General features: G+C 45.0%; 1 protein-coding gene and 1 pseudogene across 1 annotated transcript in view; one reads left to right on the top strand and one right to left on the bottom strand.

Annotated features, from left to right (window-relative positions):
* Positions 1-13,954, top strand: part of Nt5c2 (5'-nucleotidase, cytosolic II) — a 146,634-nt gene that overhangs the window by 32,207 nt on the left and 100,473 nt on the right. The window lies entirely within an intron of this gene.
* On the bottom strand, positions 10,423-10,727 carry LOC102001458 (annotated as a pseudogene).

The raw sequence follows: 13,954 nt of genomic DNA, 5'->3' as shown, positions 1-13,954 counted from the left end.
GAGCTGATCAGAATTTCTGCTGACTCATTGTTCTTCCTCTCATCCTGCGCCCTTGCCCAGGGCTGCTCCGCGTGGCCTCTGAGCCGCCTTCTTCATGTAGAGATCGGAAACAACTTTGGATGTTGGTCTTGCTTCCCACCCTGTTTGAAATGGGGTCTCTTGTTCCTTGGTGCATATGCCAGGCTAGGTGAACCACGAGTTTCTGGGGATTCTCTGCATCCCATCTTGGCTGTAGGAATGCTAGGGTGCAGATGCACACTACTGCGTATGTCTTTACAGTCGGGTCTGCGGACCCAGATCCAGGTCTGTAGGCTTGTGCAGAAAACAAACCCTCTACCCACTAAGCTTGCTCCCCATCCTGGAAGAGGTCTTGAAAGACACTAGTGAACTTATTTATTTTATGTCCCTTCTTTAATATCTCTGCAATTCAATAGCCAAGTATTAAAGCAGGCATTATTATTCTCATTTAACAAATAATTTTATCACTTGTTTTCTAATTATTCCACCCTTCCACCCAATGACTCTGATATGATCTGTGTTTAGCTGGCTACTGGTTAACCCACTGTAAAGTGCAACAGAATGGAAGGACCATGGACCTTGGCATTGGCTGAAGTGGATTCATACAGGTCAGACCTCGAGCAGTTGAGCCCTCTAGGACCCAGTGGTGACTATGCATCACCCCTTAGTCATTTGTAAAGGCCCTTCCCAGATCACTGAGTGGCAGAACACCACCACCCAGGCTCTTCAGAGAATGCTCACCTCTGGCCTTTGTCTGCAGGAACAGCCAAGCAGATCATGGAGCTAGGAGTTCTGCAGCTGGCCCCAGCCTCTGGGACATGGGGCAAGGGGACAGATGGGAAGGTAGGGCCTGGGCATCCTGCCATAGCTGCGCCTTTAGTTAATATTTATTCTTTCTCCTTCTGCCTGGAGACTTAGGGGTGCCCAGCCACAGACAGTGAAGGAAATCCCTGGGCCTAGGAAAAACTGGTTTCTGTGAGGGATGACTCAAGCAGGCCTTTCCAACAGGCAGTGTCCCCTGGCTTCTGAGCACGGTCTTGAGTGTGATTGTTAGAGACCATGTTATTATCTGCTCCACACCATTGTCTCCTAGGAGTTGAGGCAGGTAATAAATGCAGAACCTCATTCCAGTCTGATCTCTGAATAATGGTTTTCCCATGTGGAGACCCCTCAGGTCTCATCTGGGCATGGCAACCCTTCTCTTGTTAATACCACCTCTAGCTTGGCTTTCTAAAACCCATTTCTTTAGTGTTTTCCTTCCCAAAGGAAGCTTGTAAATTGAACTCCAGATTTCTTAGCACAATATAGAGCTGATCAGAATTTCTGCTGACTCATTGTTCTTCCTCTCATCCTGCGCCCTTGCCCAGGGCTGCTCCGCGTGGCCTCTGAGCCGCCTTCTTCACAGTTTTTAGGACGTGATTTCTGGAGCCCAGATAAACTGAATTTAATATGTAGCACCTCAGCCCCAGACCACAACTACCCTGAGAATCAGCATTTGGACAGCTGTACTGATTTTTTTTTTAAGATTTATTTTATTATTATGTATACAATGTTCTGTCTGTATGTATGTTTGCAGGCCGGAAGAGGGTACCAGATCTCATTATAGATGGTTGTGAGCTACAACGTGGTTGCTGTGAATTGAACTCAGGACCTCAGAAAGAGCAGCCAGTGCTATTAAGTTCTGAGCCATCTCTCCAGCCCCTGTACTGATTCTTGTGATGACTGCAGCTTAAGGACCATTTTTCAAGCAAGTTGACAGCTTTCCTGATTCATGAGCAGCTACATCTCAGTGGATTGCCTTCCTTGGGCCTTTTCTTCATCCTTCCAAGGACAGAACTGACTAGACATTATTTTTTATCCAGGGCCTGATTCCTGAGAACCATTTATTTCAGATTCTTTATTATTATTAATATTTTAAGCAGGGTGTCATTTGATAGTCCAGCCTGTAACTCGCAGTATATCCCACTGTGGCCTCAGACTCACACTAATCCTCCTACTGTACCTGGGTTACTTCCCGATTCTTGGCCTCCTAACTAATGTGAATACCACCTTAGTCAGGCACATCTTGGACCTTGACATGATGCTGTAACTCGAAAATGCCAGTCTACTGGTTTCTGGCCAGAGCTTCCTGACAATAGCTTGCTTACTTCTTCAATACCCAAACTGCCCTGCTCCTGGCATGGCTGCCTGCATCTCTTTCTGAAAACGAATGGCCAGAGCTCCAGTTGCACAATCAGTTAGTGTGTGGTACTGATATGAAAATGAACGGCCTTGGGCTTTGGAAATGGCTCAGTTTGAGTTCAATCCCGAGGACCTATTTAAACATTTGGGGTGTGGTGGTGTGCTCTTGTAATCCCAGCATTGGAAAGGCAGAGACAGGAAGATCTCTGGGGCTTTCTAGTCTAACTGATGAGCTCCTGGCCAAGAAAGACTCTGTCTCAAAAGCATCTGCTTAGGAGGCTTTCCTGCAGATGACACCTGAGGTTGTCTTCCAACCTCCACATGTAGGTGCACATACATGTGCATGCACCTTCTTTGAGAGGCATGTATACACATGCATGCATAGATTTTTCCTTCCTTCTTCCACCACCGTTCCCATCTGAACACTTCATTTGGATGCCTTGATGCCTGCACCGCCACCAGCATCTCCCTTCTTCTGTCTTTTTCCTGACTATCCGTACACACCATCAAGCTTCTCTAATCCCAACATGGTCTCCAACTGCTGCCATATCTTGGAAGCTCCTTTGACAGCATAGTTTATCAAAAGCCAAGGCTGTTTTCTACTGACTTGTCTTGACTCTATTGTTTCCTCACCAGTTCAGTGATTGCTAAGGCAGTTTTGAGCTGCCTAACATGGGCACGGATCTGAACTCAGGTCCTCTGGAGGAGCAGCAGAGTTTCTAACTGCTGAGCCATTTCTCCTACACTTAAATTACATTTTAAATTGAGTTACTAGATATTAGGTTTCCATCTGATTTTTTTCATATCTCTTTCAATTTGGTTAACCTCCTAATCCCTTGCCTCCCCATCCTTTCTACCCCTTCCTTGCTTAAACCTTTTCACCCTCATCTACCATCCTCCTTCTATTTTTAGAAAAATATTTATTTATTTATTATGTATATAATATTCTGTCTGTGTGTGTGTCTGCACTGGCCACCAACCTCAGCCCTCTCTGTGCCTGTAAAATTCAACAATGGTCTTGAGACTGTAAAAAATGGAAATGAAGAGTTGGTGGTCCCTAGGCCCTGTACAAAACACTAGAAGGTGGCTAGGGGTTAGCAGGGAGTGAAAGAATCTGCCAGGACCATGTAGAACAGTTTACTTGATCCACTACAGTAGTGCAGCAGACAAGGGCAGTAACAGAAGAAAAGCCTGCTTTATTCAGGCTTGTTTATTATATTTCTTTGTGTGTTTGAATGCATGTGTCTGTCTGTATTTGTCTGTGTGTGTCTCACTCTGAGTCTGTGTGTGTGTGTGTCTGTCTCTATATGTATGTGTGCACGTGCGTGTGCATATGTGTGAGTGTGCATGTGTGTTATGAGGGATTGAACATAAAGTCTGAGGTATGCTAGATTCTACCACTGAACTCTATATCCTTTCTATCCCAGCCCTTATTATGGTGAATTTTGAGTTTCTCAAGTGCACAGAGTTGTATAATGAAGCTCCCACCAGTGCATGAGACATAACCATCAGCCTCTTTATTTATTTATTTTTTTTGTTTTTTTGAGACAGGGTTTCTCTGTAGCTTTGGAGCCTGTCCTGGTGCTAGCTCTTGTAGACCAGGCTGGCGGTATCGAACTCACAGAGATCCGCCTGCCTCTGCCTCCCGAGTGCTGGGATTAAAGGCGTGCGCCACCACCGCCCAGCCATCAGTCTCTTTAAAATAAAAACTAGGTGAACTTCTGGCTCCAGTGTGCTTGCTCCCCTGGTCTGGGTCATGCCACACACTTTGTGCCAAAAGAAATTGCCTTGTCAGGTAACTTTCATCTTGTTCATGTGTGTCTTTATGCAACCCAGAAAATATTCTTTCCCAACAGAAGTGCTTGCCTGTGACCTCAGAATTCCATAGAGGCGAACAGGAGGATCAGGAGTTTGAAATCAGTTTTAGTTACATTTCAGGGTTGAAGTCAGTCGGAGCTGTATGAAACTGTGCCTCAAAAAACAAAACAAAACAAAACAAAAACAAACCAAAACCAAACAAACCCACCAAAAATGAAACAACAACAACAAAACCTACCATAAAAAAAAAAAAACAAGCAAAACTTTGCCCCCAAATACTAATGTGAAAGGTAGGTAGTTGGTTTGGTGATAGAGAGTGATTGTTCTTGGTGTGTGCAGAGCCTAAGGTTCCGTTCTATGCTGCAGCAAACAGCAGAGAACCTGACTGCAGTTTGCTCTAGTGGGGAGAGCCTGGGCACAGGTGTGTCTTCAGAGCTGTCCTGGTGATCCCAGTGCTCAGGCAGAACTGAAAACCTCTGATCCACTGAGACAGGAGAAATTCTAGCTGCCAGGATTCTCTGGAGCCTGGGGAGTGGAATGTCTCCAGACAGTCTGGTTTCACCTGCTGTTGGTTCAGCTGGAAACATTGCTGAACTGGCTCACTAAGCCAGAGTTCCAAGAGTGCTTGTGAATTTCTGAATGTTTAAATCTAGCAACTGACTTCAACTAGGAGAGACCTGGGGAACCCTGTCTCTGGGTGAGAGAAAAACCTGTCCCCACTCCTCTGCTATTCTGTGCTTTGAATCCAGATGTCCTGGAGTTCCAATCAGGTTGAAGGAAAGTGTCTGTCAAACAAACAAACAAACAAATAGAACAAGGGCCAGTGAGGCAGTTCACTGAGTCAGGACACTTGCTGCCAAGAGAAATAGTCCGATTTGATTGCTGGGACCCACATGGCGGAAGGAAAGAACTGATTCCTGAAAGTTGACCTCCACATGCACACCATGTAGATAGACAGATAGACAGACATAATGAGATAAAACAAATATATGATAGAATCAAGTCTCCAAATAGTTAAGACTCTTACCAAAAATTATAGTGTATCAGTAGCAGAATCAGTAGGCAGGTAAGCATAGGGAATAGCTTAGCAACCTAGGATTCCACTTGGTTTGAACTATACAAACACTCTCACAATGTTCATTCTGGAAAAAGAAATGGGATAATTTCTCTATCAAACTATGGGAATGAGAGGCTGGTCTGGCCTAGACTGGTTTCAGCTGCATGCTCAGCAAGACAAACTTTCCTCTGAATGAACTTTTAGTTGTAACCTCTATTTACCATCTTATACCTGTGCATAATTGGATGGACATATTAATAAAATCAGATGCATCTTGGGAAGGAATATGTAACCCAAGCCTGTCAGTCAAAACAGAGAACAACCGGTTATCCCCCTTAGCAACAAGCCCCCCTTTCCCTTAAACCCCATAAAAGGAAAACCCCAAACAATTACTAGAGCCCTTAAGTACTATTTTTTAAGGTTTTAATTAATTATTGCTGTTATTGTGTGTTGTGATAGGTACGGGCTAGAATGCATGGCATGGAGGTCAGACAGTTATCACACAAAGGCCAGCTTGAGTCAGTTCTCTCCTTTGACCTTTATGTGGGTTCAGGGGATCAAACTCACGCCACAGGGCTTGCTAAGCTTAGCAAGCACATTTATCTTCTGAGTCACCTCAGGGGCTCAACCTGGAGCTTTCATTCACACCAGCCCTCTTGGCAGCCTAACTGGTCTGCATTACTGCTCTACGTTTGAATGACGTTTCCTGGCCACTTTGTAGCAATGTGGATCTCTATTTCAGTTCCTTGAGTTTGCTACTAAGAGCCTGGAAACATCCAGGCCAGACACTCATCTCCAGTAACAGAGTCAAAATTCTGCACAGCCAGGTTGCTGACAACATTCCTTGGACTTGGAGTCAAGGTTCTAAAATGGATCTATCTTATACTATAGGGCAGTGGTTCTCAACCTTTCTAATGCTGCAACCCTTTAATACAGTTCCTCGTGTTGTGGTGGCCCCAACCATAAATTATTTTCGTTGCTACTTCATAACTGTAATTTTGCTATTGTTATGAATCATGATGTAAATATTTTAGGGAATAGAGGTTTGCCAAAGGGTTGTAACTCACAGGTTGAGAAGCACACTCTAGGGAGAAATTAAAATACCTTTTAATCTCATGTGGTTCATCCTCCTCTGAATACCGTATCTCTCACTCTCTGGGAGCTTTAGCAAGTATCTCCCATTTTGCAGAGTTTGCGATATTCAGTTTGGCTTTGAATTTTGTCATTTGGGGATGTATTTGTTGAAACCCTCACTGTACCCAGGAACACTCAGCACTTCTGCGGGAGCATCAGCAGGATGGGGAGATGCAATCCTTTACTGCTGCCTGTGCACCCTGATAAGTCTTAAAGAGACCTCTACTCAAGTGAAGCTGGGGTGCTTGTCCATTGCCATAAAAGAGAATGTCATGACTGATCAGTATGAAGAGAGGTTTTGCTAGGTATGGTAATGTATGCCTGTAACTCTAGCACTTTTGTTGGGAGGGGGGCCCAGGCTGAGGCAGGTGAAGATCATCAGTCTGAGGCCAGCCTGGGCTACACTTGGAGAGCTTGTCTCAAAAATGACAACAAACCCACAAAACAATAAAACAAACAAAAAATACCAAATCAACCAAACAAAAAATACCAGATCAACCAAACAACGAAAGCCGGGGCAGAGGAGGATGAATCTCTGTGAGTTCAAGGCCAGAGTGGTCTACAACTCAAGCTCAAGGACAGCCGGGGGAGAGAGAGAGAGAGAGAGAGAGAGAGAGAGAGAGAGAGAGAGAGAGAGAAAACAGAATAAATATAATTAAAAACATTTTTTTAAAGGCCAAACATGATAGCACACACTATCACACACACCTATAACCCCAGTACTTGGGAGGTGGAGGCAGGAGGGTCAAGGTTCAAAGTCATTCTCACCTACATGGTTAGTTCTGCTTAAAACTGGTCTTAAAGGTTTTAGCATGGAGCCTGGTGGTAGTGGTGCACACCTTTAATCCCAGCACTTGGAAGCAGAGGCAGGCAGATCTCTGTGAGTTCGAGGCCAGCCTGGTCTACAAGAACTAGTTCCAGGAAAGGCTTAAAAGCTACAGAGAAACCCTGTCTCAAAAAACCCAACTAGACATGGCTTTTCAAGAATTAATTTAAGTGCCATAGCAACAGCTGTATGTGAAGGAGAGGTACTGCCTGACAAACCAGAAAAAAGTGTGCCCATTCAGAAAAATCATGCTGCTTTTCTCCAGCAGCTGAGGAGTGAGCCAGTCAAAATAGCTGTAGTCCTTACCTCAGAGCTGCAGCCTTTGCACAGTAGGAGTTAACTGTTGAGAGATTGTACACAGAGTGTCTCAGCCTAACCAGATGAGGGCCCCTTCGCCAGCCCATGGGCTCATACCTGACAAAATCCCTTGCTGTATAGCATGTATGGTTTTGATGGCATTTTCTAGAGACAGTGTCTTGTTCTGTTGCCCATGCTGTCCTCAGACTCAGTGGCGATCCTGCTCCTCAGCTGCTGGGACTACAGATGTGAGCTTCCATACCCAGATCTTTAAAGAGTTTCTAAGAACCCGCCTCGTCCCCCAATGAGGTGACAGGGCAGGTCCTGAGAATCATTGTTTAGGATGACAGATTAATATAATAACACAGGTTACAGGGGTCAGAGAATCCTTACCGTGTTGGGTCACAAGAAAGGGGCTGAAGAGATGGCTTGGCAGTTAAGAGCACTTGCTGCTCCGGCAGAGGACCCAGGTTCAGTTCCCAGCATCCACATGGCAGCTCCCAACCATGTGTAACTCCAGTTCCTGGGAATCTGATGCCCTCTTCTGACTTCTAAAGGCATGCATGTGGTGGTGCACATAAAACATACATATATACAAGCAGAACACTAATACACAGAAAATATAAATAATCTTGTAAAAATGTTAAAACATGTATTGAAAGCAAAGGAAATTGATAATTTTGTTTGTGAGGTTTCTCAGAAAGCTGCAAGTTTCCAGCTGGGAAAAGAGTAAGCTTACACTCAAAGGTCACATGCTTTTAGGCCTAAATCCTTCCTTATTGCTATTTTTAGAGCCTTATTTTAAATCCTGCTATATCAGAGGAACATTGTCTCTGTACGCAGTCTTCACAGTAAATTGCGTTGGTTGTACTCATGTTTCCCGTTCAGCTGGCAAGCAGCTTTAGCTGGATCTGAGGTGAGGGCCTCTTTCCCTTTCCCTGTCCCTCAGTTCCCCATCTTACTGTTCTGTCTCAACCTGTCAAACAGCGTTGACCACAGGCTGTGTCACAGACAGGACCTGGTCAGAGAGATTTCTATTTCAAGGTTGAGTGAGTGGACAAAACAAAACAAAACAAAACAAAAAAACAGGGTAGTGATGTCACAGCTGGCAGCTGAAGCTCAGTCGTGGACTAGTTCGGTGGGGAGGGAAGAGGAGACCGTAGAAGAAGGGAGGGAGTTTGCCACATAGGACAGCAGGCTGCTCCAGGCAGAGTATCCATGAATAGAGTGTTTGTGGAGAGAGCTTGACTAGTCGGACTTTGGAGAAATTTGTGAACGTCATGGCTTTTCCAGGAAAGACAGGAAACTGAGGGGTGTGCAGTATTTGCTCTGGATGAGCCTGTTTGTGCTAGCGCTGCTTGAGCAGAGCTCTCACTGTGCTAACGTCTGTCAGATTCCTGACAGCTGCATAACCAGGTTGACCTCTGCCTACAGTTCTTTTGTTTTTTAATGTGTTTAAAGATACTTACAAATGTTTTGCTTTCATGTATGTATGTGCATATGTGTATCATGCTCATGCCTAGTGCCCAGGGAAATCAGAAGAGGTCATCTGATCTCCTGGAACTGGAGCTACGGACATCTGTGAGCAGCTACATGGCTGCTGGGGATCAAACCTGGATCCTAGGTTAAGAAATCGCTGACTGGTGTCTCCAGTTCTTGGTTTTGCTTGCTTACTTACAGTTGTCGCTTTACTTGAGCCTATTGATTTCCTGTCTCAGTGTGTGGATGCACACACACTAAAGGGATTTATAGAGGTCAGAGGGCAGCTTGCATGAGTCAGTTCTCTTTCTATCATGTGGGTCCAGGGGATGGAACTCGGTCATTGGGCTTGGGGGCAAATGTCGCCCTCCTGAACCATCTTGTCGGCCCTGTTTTTCATTTCCTTTTTAGCTCTGTCTACTTCTCTCCTGAGTACTAGGATTAGATGTGTGCGCTACAACACTGCCAGCCTTTTTCTATTTTAGCCAAACCGAGTCGTTATTTTCTTATTTATTGCTGTGCTGAGGATTAAACCTGGTGCTTTGCACATGCCAGGCAAATGCCATTACACTGAATCATATTCCCCAGCTCCTAGTGCCAAAATCCAATTCAGTTAAAATCTTATTAAAAACTAGGCATGGTGGTTCATACCTGTAATCCCATTTGTTTGGAAGTGAAGGCAGGAGGGTCAGGAGTTCAAGGTCATTGTCAGCTACACGTCACATTTGGGGCCAGCCTGGGCTACTGTACATGAGATAGTGTCTCAAAAATAAGCAAGGACTGACAATATGGATCAGTGGGTAAAGGTGCTTGCCTGACAACTGGAGTTCATTCCAGGGACCCACATGGTAGAGGAGGGAGCTAACTCCCAGTAGTCGGCCTGACTTCCATGGGAGTGTGTAGGTACACAAAACAGATAGCCCTGTTATTCTCAGATTAGTAGGCATTTTGCTAAAACTGCCTTTTCATGAAAGAATTATGATAGCAGAAGGCAGTTTATTCTGAAGCTTTTCCCGGCACAATTAGAGGATTGCCAATCTGTATAAATGGTCACCACTGCTTTTTTGGTTTTGTTTTTCGAGGCAGGTTTTCCCAGTGTAACAGTCCTGGCTGTCTTAGAGCTCACTGTGTAGACCAGGATGGCCTTGAACTCACAGAGATCTGCTTGCCTCTGCCTCCCTGATTGCTGGGACTAAAGGTGTGTGTCACCACCTCCCGGCCTACCATCGCTTTTTTTTTTGTCATGGGAAAAATGTTTATTTTGAAATTATTTTAGTTTAGAAATACAAAACCTCGGGCTGGAGAGATGGCTCAGTGGTTAAGAGCATTGCCTGCTCTTCCAAAGGTCCTGAGTTCAATTCCCAGCAACCACATGGTGGCTCACAACCATCTGTAATGAGGTCTGGTGCCCTCTTCTGGCCTTCAGGCATACACGCAGAAAGAATATTGTATACATAATAAATAAATAAATAAATATTTAAAAAAAAAAAAGAAATACAAAACCTCTTGGGGAGGTAAAAAGGAAAGAAAAACACAAAGTATACAAGCAACTTTTTACTTGATAAGCTTCTCACACTCTCATTTGCTCTTAGTTCCCGCGAAGAGAAAGCACTCAGCCGCCTACAATAATGTTATTAATAGGGATATGATCAGTTTCACAAAGAAGCCAATGAATCCCATGATAGCAAATCCTATGGCTGTGGCCATGGCAATCTTTTGGAATTCTTTTCTGTCAGGCTTGGTGCATCTTTTAACCAGCCGAATTGAGTCCTTTCCGAACTGCCGACTTGGCTAACAAACTGCATTACCTGATCCATGACTGATTGCGGGGCGGCGGCTTGAGGAGGCAAAGACACGTAGCTTAGGAGCGGACTCCTACCATTGCTTTTTAAATGTTACTAACTTGGAATGATCCATAATCTCAGAGACAGTGGCAGGAGGATCACTGTAAATTAAAGGTCAACTTCAGCTGCTAGGGAGTTGAAAGCCAGGATGAACTGCAGAACCTGATCTCTAACAAGAGGGGAGGCAGAAGCAGGCAGCTCTCTGTGAGTTTGAGATCATCCTGGTTTACATAGAGAACTTAAGGCCAGCCAAGACTACATAGTAAAATCCTGTCTTTAAAAACTAACAAACATGAACAAACAAACAACAAAATTCTGTGTAAATGTTACTGACCCAAGAAATCCCATGTCAGTTAACCACTCATCACTTTGGAGTGTCAGCATTAATGCCACATGACCTCGGGGTAGTAGAGGCCACAGCAGTGTAGGAAGAAAGGAGCTGTTGCTGATAGAGCGATTGTCCAGTGTGCGTGAGATCTGAATCCCCCCCCCCCCGCCGTTGTTATCACCACTCAGATACACAAATAAAAACAAACCACCAGACATAGTGATGTGTCCGCAGGCCCAGCTACTTGGGAGGCTGAGGCAGGAAGATCATTTGAGTCCAAGAGTTCATGATCAGCTTAAGCCATAAAACAAAGACTCTATCTCAAACAAACATTAATTTGTTTTTACTTATTATTTCCATTTTAATGATGAAAACACTAAGGCATGAGGACATTAAGAAACTTGCCCAAGGTCAAAGCTAGCTAGCAATAGCCAGGAGTTGAAGCCAAGAGGGGTTAGCTTTGGAATCCTTGCTCTTAATCCCCATATCAGTATGCCTGGTTAAAAAGCAACTTAGGCTTTGCTGGCATGTAATGACCTATTTTTAGCCCTTGATACCATACACAGAAAGTGCCCATGGAACATTTCTGAACAAGCTGCCTGATCTCTGCAGAGCTGCTGTCAGTGATCCCCTTTTGAGGTGGAGGTGTTTCCACATCAGTCCTGGGGAAATCAGAGCAGATAGACATCCCTTTGCCAGAGTCATAAAAGTCCACAGCAGCCCAAGCAATGAACTTTGCATAAGGTTAATAAGTCCTTAGAATGTGGAGCCTGAGGAGTTATAACCTGGGCTAGTAGTTTCCAAAACATTTTTTTTTTTTTTATGATTCCAGTAGATACTCATTTAGGGTGAGACAGCTGCAGAGCAAACCATTCTTAAATGGTGATTCTGGTTGGAGCAGCTTCATAAGCACCTTAGACCATGCACGTCCACAGATCTCAACTACACGATCACTTCTGCACCCATTCTTCTCTCGCTTCTCTTTCCTGAACAGGATCTTCAGATGTGGCTGAAGTAGGACTTATCTCCTCGTATCTCATTCACTGTTCCTTAGCAAGAGCGGATGTCTCATGGTCAGGTCCAGGGTCTCTTAATGTGAAAATCCTGTCATTTTATGTACACACAGATTAGCTCAGCCAGCTTCATCTGCTGCCTGCTTCTCCTTTGCTAGACTTTTGTTTCTTGACACTAGATCTCACATAGCCCAGCCTGGCCTCAAATCCTTGATCTTCATGTGTCCCCTCCAGAGAGTGCTGGGATTGCTGGTGTGTACCGCTACCCATGCCTCCCCTCTCTGACTGCAGCATAGTCCCCATCCCAGGAGTTGACTTGTTTCACTTCCTGTAGCTGTTAAAACCCCACCCAACCTGTCCTCTTGAGATGAGTCCCTTTTGCTGGCTAATGTCTGCACTAAGGAACTAATTGGAAAGAATTATTTTTGGTTTGGTGAAAGTAAAAATAATAAACTCAATTATTAGACCTGGTGAGATGGCTCAGCTATTAAGAGCACGTACTGCTTTTTCAGAGGGCCCCAATTTTGTTCCCAGCACTCGTATCAGGTGACTAGCAATGACCTGTAACCAATGGCTGTAGTAATAAGAGCAGCGGGGCTGCGTCCCCAGCACCCCGGCTGCCTCACTAGCTTATGCCCCGAAATAACAACACACAAACTGTATTCATTTAAACACTGCTTGGCCCATTTCTATCTAGCCTCTTCTAGGCTAATTCTCGCACCTGGATTAGCCCATTTCTAATAAGGTGTGTAGCATCCCAAGGTGCGCTTACCGGGAAGATTCTAGCCTACTTCCATCCTGGGTCGGAGCCTCATCGCGTGCATCTTCCTGGGAGCGGGGAGCATGGTGTCTCTCTGAGGCGTCTGCCCCCGAGAGGAGAGCTGTCGAGTCTGAGCTCACTTCCTCTTCCTCCCAGCATTCTGTTCTGTTTACTCCTCCCACCTATGTTTTAACCTATGAGTGCCAGCCAAGCAGTTTCTTTATTTTTTTAACCAATGACCTTCCTCCATCAAATGGCCTCCATGGCCTCACTAAGAACCTGCATGTACCTTTACTAAGATACATACATGTATACACGTAATTAAAAATAAAATGTCTTTAAAAAATCCTCAACTACTGGGCACTAATTTGAAACCAAGTCTATTTACTTTCTGAAAATTTTTATTTTATGCATATGTGTGTGTGCCTGGGTGTATGTATGTGTATGTGTGGGAGCCTGTGAGGGTCAGAAGAGGGCATTGGATCCCCTGGAACTGGAGTTATAGGCAGCTGTAAGTCACCATGAGGGTGCTGGGAACTGAACCTAGGGACTCTACAAGAGCAGTAAGCAGTCTTAACCCCTGAGCTGTCTCTCCAGCACAAAGATTGATTTACCTTAGGCCTAGGAGTCAAGCAAGACAGCCCATTAGGAAGTAGAAGGCATGAGAAAGGAAAGCCCTCCCCGTCCTGGTTCTGAGTCCCGTCTCACTGGTTGACATCCAGGAACTTTAAACATAAGTGTACAGAGGACTGGAGTCTTCTGTTTGGGAAACAGCACCAATGAGATCGTTAGAAATGACTGGTGACATGGAGGGTAGAAGGGCTCCTGAGCCCCCCAGCAGGTGAGGAGCTGCTGAGAGTTGATGGCTGCAGACAGGAGAGTTAGTGCTCTCTAAGAGTATGGCCCCACTCTCATGAGGATCTAGCGGCACGAGCTGGACTCGTTGGGTTACCTAAAAATAGCAGGACATGAAGACAGGAGGGATGGGAGGCAGGGGAGTAGATCTGGGATGGGTGGGGAGAGAATATGATTAAAATACGTGTACACATGTGTGAAGTTCTCAAAGAATTAATAAAAATATCCATTTTAAAAATGACCGAGGAGCCGGACGGTGGTGGCACACGCCTTTAATCCCAGCACTTGGGAGGCAGAGGCAGGCGGATCTCTGTGAGTTTGAGACCAGCCTGGTCTACAAGAGC

Source organism: Microtus ochrogaster, chromosome 8 (genome assembly GCF_000317375.1).
Source record: "Microtus ochrogaster isolate Prairie Vole_2 chromosome 8, MicOch1.0, whole genome shotgun sequence".
Taxonomy (NCBI): Eukaryota; Metazoa; Chordata; class Mammalia; order Rodentia; family Cricetidae; genus Microtus; species Microtus ochrogaster.
This window is presented reverse-complemented; position numbering and strand designations above follow the sequence as displayed.